Source organism: Oncorhynchus keta, chromosome 18 (assembly GCF_023373465.1).
Source record: "Oncorhynchus keta strain PuntledgeMale-10-30-2019 chromosome 18, Oket_V2, whole genome shotgun sequence".
NCBI classification, from domain to species: Eukaryota; Metazoa; Chordata; class Actinopteri; order Salmoniformes; family Salmonidae; genus Oncorhynchus; species Oncorhynchus keta.
The window spans coordinates 48,662,191-48,669,690 of NC_068438.1; the positions used below are offsets into that span (position 1 = coordinate 48,662,191).

Here is a 7,500-nt window from a genome sequence, read left to right on the forward strand (position 1 = left end):
TTAACTAAGGGAGTGTAGTAGTGGTTGTGTTTTGGGTCCATCAGGGAGCAGACTCCGGCCAGGGCTGTTAATCTTGTGGCATTGGGAAACCCTCCAGCTGTGTCCATCCACTCGGTCTGACAGCAGGGCCCGGCTCGGGGCCACTCCGTCACTGTGATTTAGTGGGACCACAGTGCGTGGCTAGGGGCCACTCCGTCACTTTGATTTAGTGGGACCACAGTGCGTGGCTAGGGGCCACTCCGTCACTTTGATTTAGATGGGACCACAGGGCGTGGCTAGGGGCCACTCTGTCACTGATTTAGATGGGACCACAGTGCGTGGCTAGGGGCCACTCCGTCACTGTGATTTAGTGGGACCACAGGGCGTGGCTAGGGGCCACTCCGTCACTGTGATTTGTGGGACCAGAGGGCGTGGCTAGGGCCACTCCGTCACTGTGATTTAGTGGGACCACAGGGCGTGGCTGGGACCACAGTGCGGGCTAGGGGCCACTCCGTCACTGTGATTTAGTGGGACCAGAGGGCGTGGCTAGGGGCCACTCCGTCACTGTGATTTAGTGGGACCAGAGGGCGTGGCTAGGGACCACTCCGTCACTTTGATTTAGATGGGACCACAGGGCGTGGCTAGGGGCCACTCTGTCACTGTGATCAGTGGGACCACAGGGCGTGGCTAGGGGCCAGTCACTTTGGATGGGCCACCCGTCACTGTGATTAGTGGGACCACAGGGCGTGGCTAGGGCCACTCCGTCACTGTGATTAGTGGGACCACAGGGCGTGGCTAGGGGCCACTCTGTCACTGTGATTTAGTGGGACCACAGTGCGTGGCTAGGGGCCACTCCGTCACTGTGATTAGTGGGACCACAGGCGTGGCTAGGGGCCACTCCGTCACTGTGATTTAGTGGGACCACAGGGCGTGGCTAGGGGCCACTCCGTCACTGTGATTTAGGGGACCACACTCCGTCACTGTGATTTAGTGGGACCACAGGGCGTGGCTAGGGGCCACTCCGTCACTGTGATTTAGTGGGACCACAGTGCGTGGCTAGGGGCCACTCCGTCACTGTGATTTAGGTGGACCACAGGGCGTGGCTAGGGGCCACTCCGTCACTGTGATTTAGTGGGACCACAGGGCGTGGCTAGGGGCCACTCTGTCACTGATTTAGTGGGACCAGAGGGCGTGGCTAGGGGCCACTCTGTCACTGTGATTTAGTGGGACCAGAGGGCGTGGCTAGGGGCCACTCCGTCACTGTGATTAGTGGGACCACAGGGCGTGGCTAGGGGCCACTCCGTCACTGTGATTTAGTGGGACCACAGGGCGTGGCTCGGGGCCACTCTGTCACTGTGATTTAGTGGGACCACAGGGCGTGGCTAGGGGCCACTCTGTCACTATGATTTAGTGGGACCACAGGGCGTGGCTAGGGGCCACTCCGTCACTGTGATTTAGTGGGACCACAGGGCGTGGCTCGGGGCCACTCTGTCACTGTGATTTAGTGGGACCACAGGGCGTGGCTAGGGGCCACTCTGTCACTATGATTTAGTGGGACCACAGGGCGTGGCTAGGGGCCACTCCGTCACTGTGATTTAGTGGGACCAGAGGGTGTGGCTAGGGGCCACTCCGTCACTGTGATTTAGTGGGACCAGAGGGCGTGGCTAGGGGCCACTCCGTCACTGTGATTAGTGGGACCACAGTGCGTGGCTAGGGGCCACTCCGTCACTGTGATTTAGTAGGACCACAGTGCGTGGCTAGGGCCACTCCGTCACTGTGATTTAGTAGGACCACAGGGTGTGGCTAGGGGCCACTCCGTCACTGTGATTTAGTGGGACCACAGTGCGTGGCTAGGGGCCACTCCGTCACTGTGATTTAGTAGGACCACAGTGCGTGGCTAGGGGCCACTCCGTCACTGTGATTTAGTAGGACCACAGGGTGTGGCTAGGGGCCACTCCGTCACTGTGATTTAGTGGGACCACAGTGCGTGGCTAGGGGCCACTCTGTCACTGTGATTAGTGGGACCACAGGCGTGGCTAGGGGCCACTCCGTCACTGTGATTAGTGGGACCACAGTGCGTGGCTAGGGGCCACTCCGTCACTGTGATTTAGTGGGACCACAGTGCGTGGCTAGGGGCCACTCCGTCACTGTGATTAGTGGGACCACAGTGCGTGGCTAGGGGCCACTCCGTCACTGTGATTTAGTGGGACCACAGGGCGTGGCTAGGGGCCACTCCGTCACTGTGATCAGTGGGACCACAGGGCGTGGCTAGGGGCCACTCCGTCACTGTGATTTAGTGGGACCACAGGGCGTGGCTAGGGGCCACTCCGTCACTGTGATTAGTGGGACCAGAGGGCGTGGCTAGGGGCCACACCGTCACTGTGATCAGTGGGACCACAGGGCGTGGCTAGGGGCCACTCCGTCACTGTGATCTAGTAGGACCACAGTGCGTGGCTAGGGGCCACTCCGTCACTGTGATTTAGTGGGACCACAGTGCGTGGCTAGGGGCCACTCTGTCACTATGATTTAGTGGGACCACAGGGCGTGGCTAGGGGCCACTCCGTCACTGTGATTTAGTGGGACCACAGTGCGTGGCTAGGGGCCACTCCGTCACTGTGATTTAGTGGGACCACAGTGCGTGGCTAGGGGCCACTCCGTCACTGTGATTTAGTGGGACCAGAGGGCGTGGCTAGGGGCCACTCCGTCACTGTGATTTAGTGGGACCACAGTGCGTGGCTAGGGGCCACTCCGTCACTGTGATTTAGTGGGACCACAGGGCGTGGCTAGGGGCCACTCCGTCACTGTGATTAGTGGGACCACAGGGCGTGGCTAGGGGCCACTCCGTCACTGTGATTAGTGGGACCACAGGGCGTGGCTAGGGGCCACTCCGTCACTGTGATTAGTGGGACCACAGGGCGTGGCTAGGGGCCACTCCGTCACTGTGATTAGTGGGACCACAGGGCGTGGCTAGGGGCCACTCCGTCACTGTGATTAGTGGGACCACAGGGCGTGGCTAGGGGCCACTCCGTCACTGTGATTAGTGGGACCACAGGGCGTGGCTAGGGGCCACTCCGTCACTGTGATTTAGTGGGACCACAGGGCGTGGCTAGGGCCACTCCGTCACTGTGATTTAGTGGGACCACAGGGCGTGGCTAGGGGCCACTCCGTCACTGTGATTTAGTAGGACCACAGTGCGTGGCTAGGGGCCACTCCGTCACTGTGATTTAGTGGGACCACAGGGCGTGGCTAGGGGCCACTCCGTCACTGTGATTTAGTAGGACCACAGTGCGTGGCTAGGGGCCACTCCGTCACTGTGATTTAGTGGGACCACAGGGCGTGGCTAGGGGCCACTCCGTCACTGTGATTAGTGGGACCACAGGGCGTGGCTAGGGGCCACTCCGTCACTGTGATTAGTGGGACCACAGGGCGTGGCTAGGGGCTACTCCGTCACTGTGATTAGTGGGACCACAGGGCGTGGCTAGGGGCCACTCCGTCACTGTGATTAGTGGGACCACAGGGCGTGGCTAGGGGCCACTCCGTCACTGTGATTAGTGGGACCACAGGGCGTGGCTAGGGGCCACTCCGTCACTGTGATTAGTGGGACCACAGGGCGTGGCTAGGGGCCACTCCGTCACTGTGATTTAGTGGGACCACAGGGCGTGGCTAGGGGCCACTCCGTCACTGTGATTTAGTGGGACCACAGGGCGTGGCTAGGGGCCACTCCGTCACTGTGATTAGTGGGACCACAGGGCGTGGCTAGGGGCCACTCCGTCACTGATTTAGAGGGACCACAGGGCGTGGCTAGGGGCCACTCCGTCACTGTGATTAGTGGGACCACAGGGTGTGGCTAGGGGCCACTCCGTCACTGTGATTTAGTGGGACCACAGGGCGTGGCTAGGGGCCACTCCGTCACTGTGATTTAGATGGGACCACAGGGCGTGGCTAGGGGCCACTCCGTCACTGTGATTAACACACAGGGAGTCAGGCCACACATTACCGTACACATCATCATCAGGATCTTGTCACACATCATTGTTAATGTTGGACATATTTTCCCTGGTAATCCAAATGTTGTGAATCCATTCATTATTCATACGCTCTGATGAAGGAAGCCTATATAGCATAGTAAATGAGTTGTGAATTGATTTATTTTTTTTTTTTTCACCTTTTATTTAACCAGGTAAGCTAGTTGAGAACAAGTTCTCATTTGAGAGAGAGAGAGATTCTTACAGGACACAGGATAGGACAGGAGAAATACTCCAGATATAACAGACTGACCCCTAGCCCCCCGACACAAACTACTGCAGCATGAATACTGGAGGCTATGACAGGAGGTGTCGGGCCTTTATTAAACAGCTTGGAAAATTCAAGAAAATTATGTCATGGCTTTCGAAGTTTCTGATTTACATAATTTGAGTCAATTGGAGGTGTACCTGTGGATGTATTTCAAGGCCAACCTTCAAACTCAGTGCCTCTTTGCTTGACATCATGGGAAAATCTAAAGAAATCAGCCAAGACCTCAGAAAATTGTAGACCCCCACAAGTCTGGTTCATCCTCGTAAAACTGACCATCCTACCGACCATTCGACTTCCGCGATGTCATCTTTTTTTGAAATTTTTAATTTTACCTTTATTTAACGAGGCAAGTCAGTTAAGAACACATTCTTATTTTCAATGACGGCCTGGGAACAGTGGGTTAACTGCCTGTTCAGGGGCAGAACGACAGATTTTGTACCTTGTCAGCTCGGGGATTTGAACTTGCAACCTTTCGGTCCAATGCTCTAACCACTAGGCTACCCTGCCGCCCCGTCTACAAAATAGCCTCCAACACTCTACTCAACAAATTGGATGCAGTCTATCACAGTGCCATCCGATTTGTCACCAAAGCCCCATATACGCACTACCCACCACTGCGACCTGTACGCTCTCGTTGGCTGGCCCTCGCTTCATATTCGTTGCCAGACCCACTGGCTCCAGGTCATCTCCAAGTCTCTGCTTGGGAAAGCTCCACCTTATCTCAGCTCACTGGTCACCATAGCAGCACCCACCTGTAGCACGCGCTCCAGCAGGTATATCTCTCTGGTCACCCCCAAAACCAATTCTTCCTTTGGCCGCCTCTCCTTCTAATTCTCTGCTGCCAATGACTGGAACGAACTGCAAAAATCACTGAAGCTGGAGACTCTTACCTCGCTCACTAGCTTTACGCATCAGCTGTCAGAGCATCTCACAGATCACTGCACCTGTACATAGCCCATCTGTAAATAACCCATCCAATCTACCTCATCCCCATACTGTACTTATTTATCTTGCTCCTTTGCACCCCAATATCTCTACTTGCACATTCATCTTCTGCACATCTACCATTCCAGTGTTTAATTGTTATATTGTAATTACTTTGCCACCATGGCCTATTTATTGCATTACCTCCCTTATCTCACCTCCTTTATACTCACTGTATATAGACTTTTCTACTGTATTATTGATTGTATGTTTGTTTATTCCATGTGTAACTCTGTGTTGTTGTATGTATCGAACTGCTTTGCTTTATCTTGGCCAGGTCACAGTTGTTAATGAGAACTTGTTCTCAACTAGCCTACCTGGTTAAATAAAGGTGTTCTCAACTAGCCTACCTGGTTAAATAAAGGTGTTCTCACCTGGCCTATCTGGTTAAATAAAGGTGTTCTCACCTGGCCTACCTGGTTAAATAAAGGTGTTCTCACCTGGCCTACCTGGTTAAATAAAGGTGTTCTCACCTGGCCTACCTGGTTAAATAAAGGTGTTCTCACCTGGCCTACCTGGTTAAATAAAGGTGTTCTCACCTGGCCTACCTGGTTAAATAAAGGTGTTCTCACCTGGCCTACCTGGTTAAATAAAGGTGTTCTCACCTGGCCTACCTGGTTAAATAAAGGTGAAATAAAAAAATCCTTGGATGCTGGAGGAAACGGGTGCAAAAGTATCTATATCCACAGTAAAACGAGTCCTATATCGACATAACCTGAAAGGCCGCTCAGCAAGGAAGAAGCCACTGCTCCAAAACCGCCATAAAAACCACCAGACTACAGTTTGCAATTGCATATGGGGACAAAGATTGTGCTTTTTGGAGAAATGTCCTCTGGTCTGATGAAACAAAAATATAACTGTTTGGCCATAATGACCATCGTTATGTTTGGAGGATAAAGGGAGAGGCTTGCATGCCGAATAAAAGCATCCCAACCGTGAAGCAAGGGGGTGGCGGCATCATGTTGTGGGGGTGCTTTGCTGCAGGAGGGACTGGTGCACTTCACAAAATAGATAGCATCATGAAGTAGGAAAATTATGTGGATATATTGAAGCAACATCTCAAGACATTAGTCATGAAGTTAAAGCTTGGTCGCAAATGGGTCTTCCAAATGGACAATGACCCCAAACATGCTTCCAAAGCCCTGACCTCAATCGAAAGTTTGTGGGCAGAACTGCAAAAGCATGTGTGAGCAAAGAGGCCTACAAACCTGACTCAGTTACATGAGCTCTGTCAGGAGGAATGGGCCAAAATTCACCCAACTTATTGTGGGAAGCTTGTGGGAGGCTACCCAAAACATTTGACCCAAGTTACATAATTTAAAGGCAATGCTACCAAATACTAATTGAGTGCATGTAAACTTCTGACCACTGGGAATGTGATGAAAGAAATAAAAGCTGAAATAAATTATTCTCTCTACTATTATTCTGACATTTCACATTCTTAAAATAAAGTGGTGATCCTAACTGACCTAAGACAGGACATTTTTACTAGGATTAAACGTCAGGAATTGTGAAGAACTGAGTTGAAATGTATTTGGCTAAGGTGTATGTAAACTTCTGTCTCAACTGTACCTGCTGGAGCGTGTGCTACGGGTGGGGTGTTGCTATGGTGACCAGTGAGCTGAGATAAGGCGGGGCTTTACCTAGCAAAGACTTATAGATGACCTGGAGCCAGTAGGTTTGGCGACGAATATGAAGCGAGGGCCAGCCAACGAGAGCATACAGGTCGCAGTGGTGGGTAATGTATGGGGCTTTGGTGACAAAACAGATGGTACTGTGATAGACTACATCCAATTTGCTGAGTAGAGTGTTGGAGGATAATTTGTAAATGACGTCGCCGAAGTCCAGGATCGGCAGGACAGTCCGTTTTACGAGGGTATGTTTGGCAGCATGAGTGAAGGAGGCATTGTTGCGAAATAGGGTTTATTTTTGGATTGGGGATGCTTAATATGAGTCTGGAAGGGGAGTTTACAGTCTAACCAGACACCTAGGTATTTATAGTTGTCCACATATTTTAAGTCAGAACCGTCCCGAGTAGTGATGCTAGGCGGGCTTGCCTGCATGAAGAGCATGCATTTAGTTTTACCAGCGTTTTATGAGCAGTTGGAGGCCACGGAAGGAGAGTTGTATGGCATTGAAGCTCGTTTGGAGGTTTGTTAACACAGTGTCCAAAGAAGGGCCAGAAGTATACAGAATGATGTCGTCTGCGTAGAGGTGGATCAGAGAATCACCAGCAGCAAG

The 7,500-nt window shown here is 52.6% G+C and overlaps 1 protein-coding gene across 1 annotated transcript in view; it reads left to right on the forward strand.

Annotated features, from left to right (window-relative positions):
- LOC118374816 (ubiquitin carboxyl-terminal hydrolase 32-like) overlaps positions 1 to 7,500 on the forward strand; it is a 177,446-nt gene that overhangs the window by 76,679 nt on the left and 93,267 nt on the right. The gene's annotated exons all lie outside the window — the stretch shown is intronic.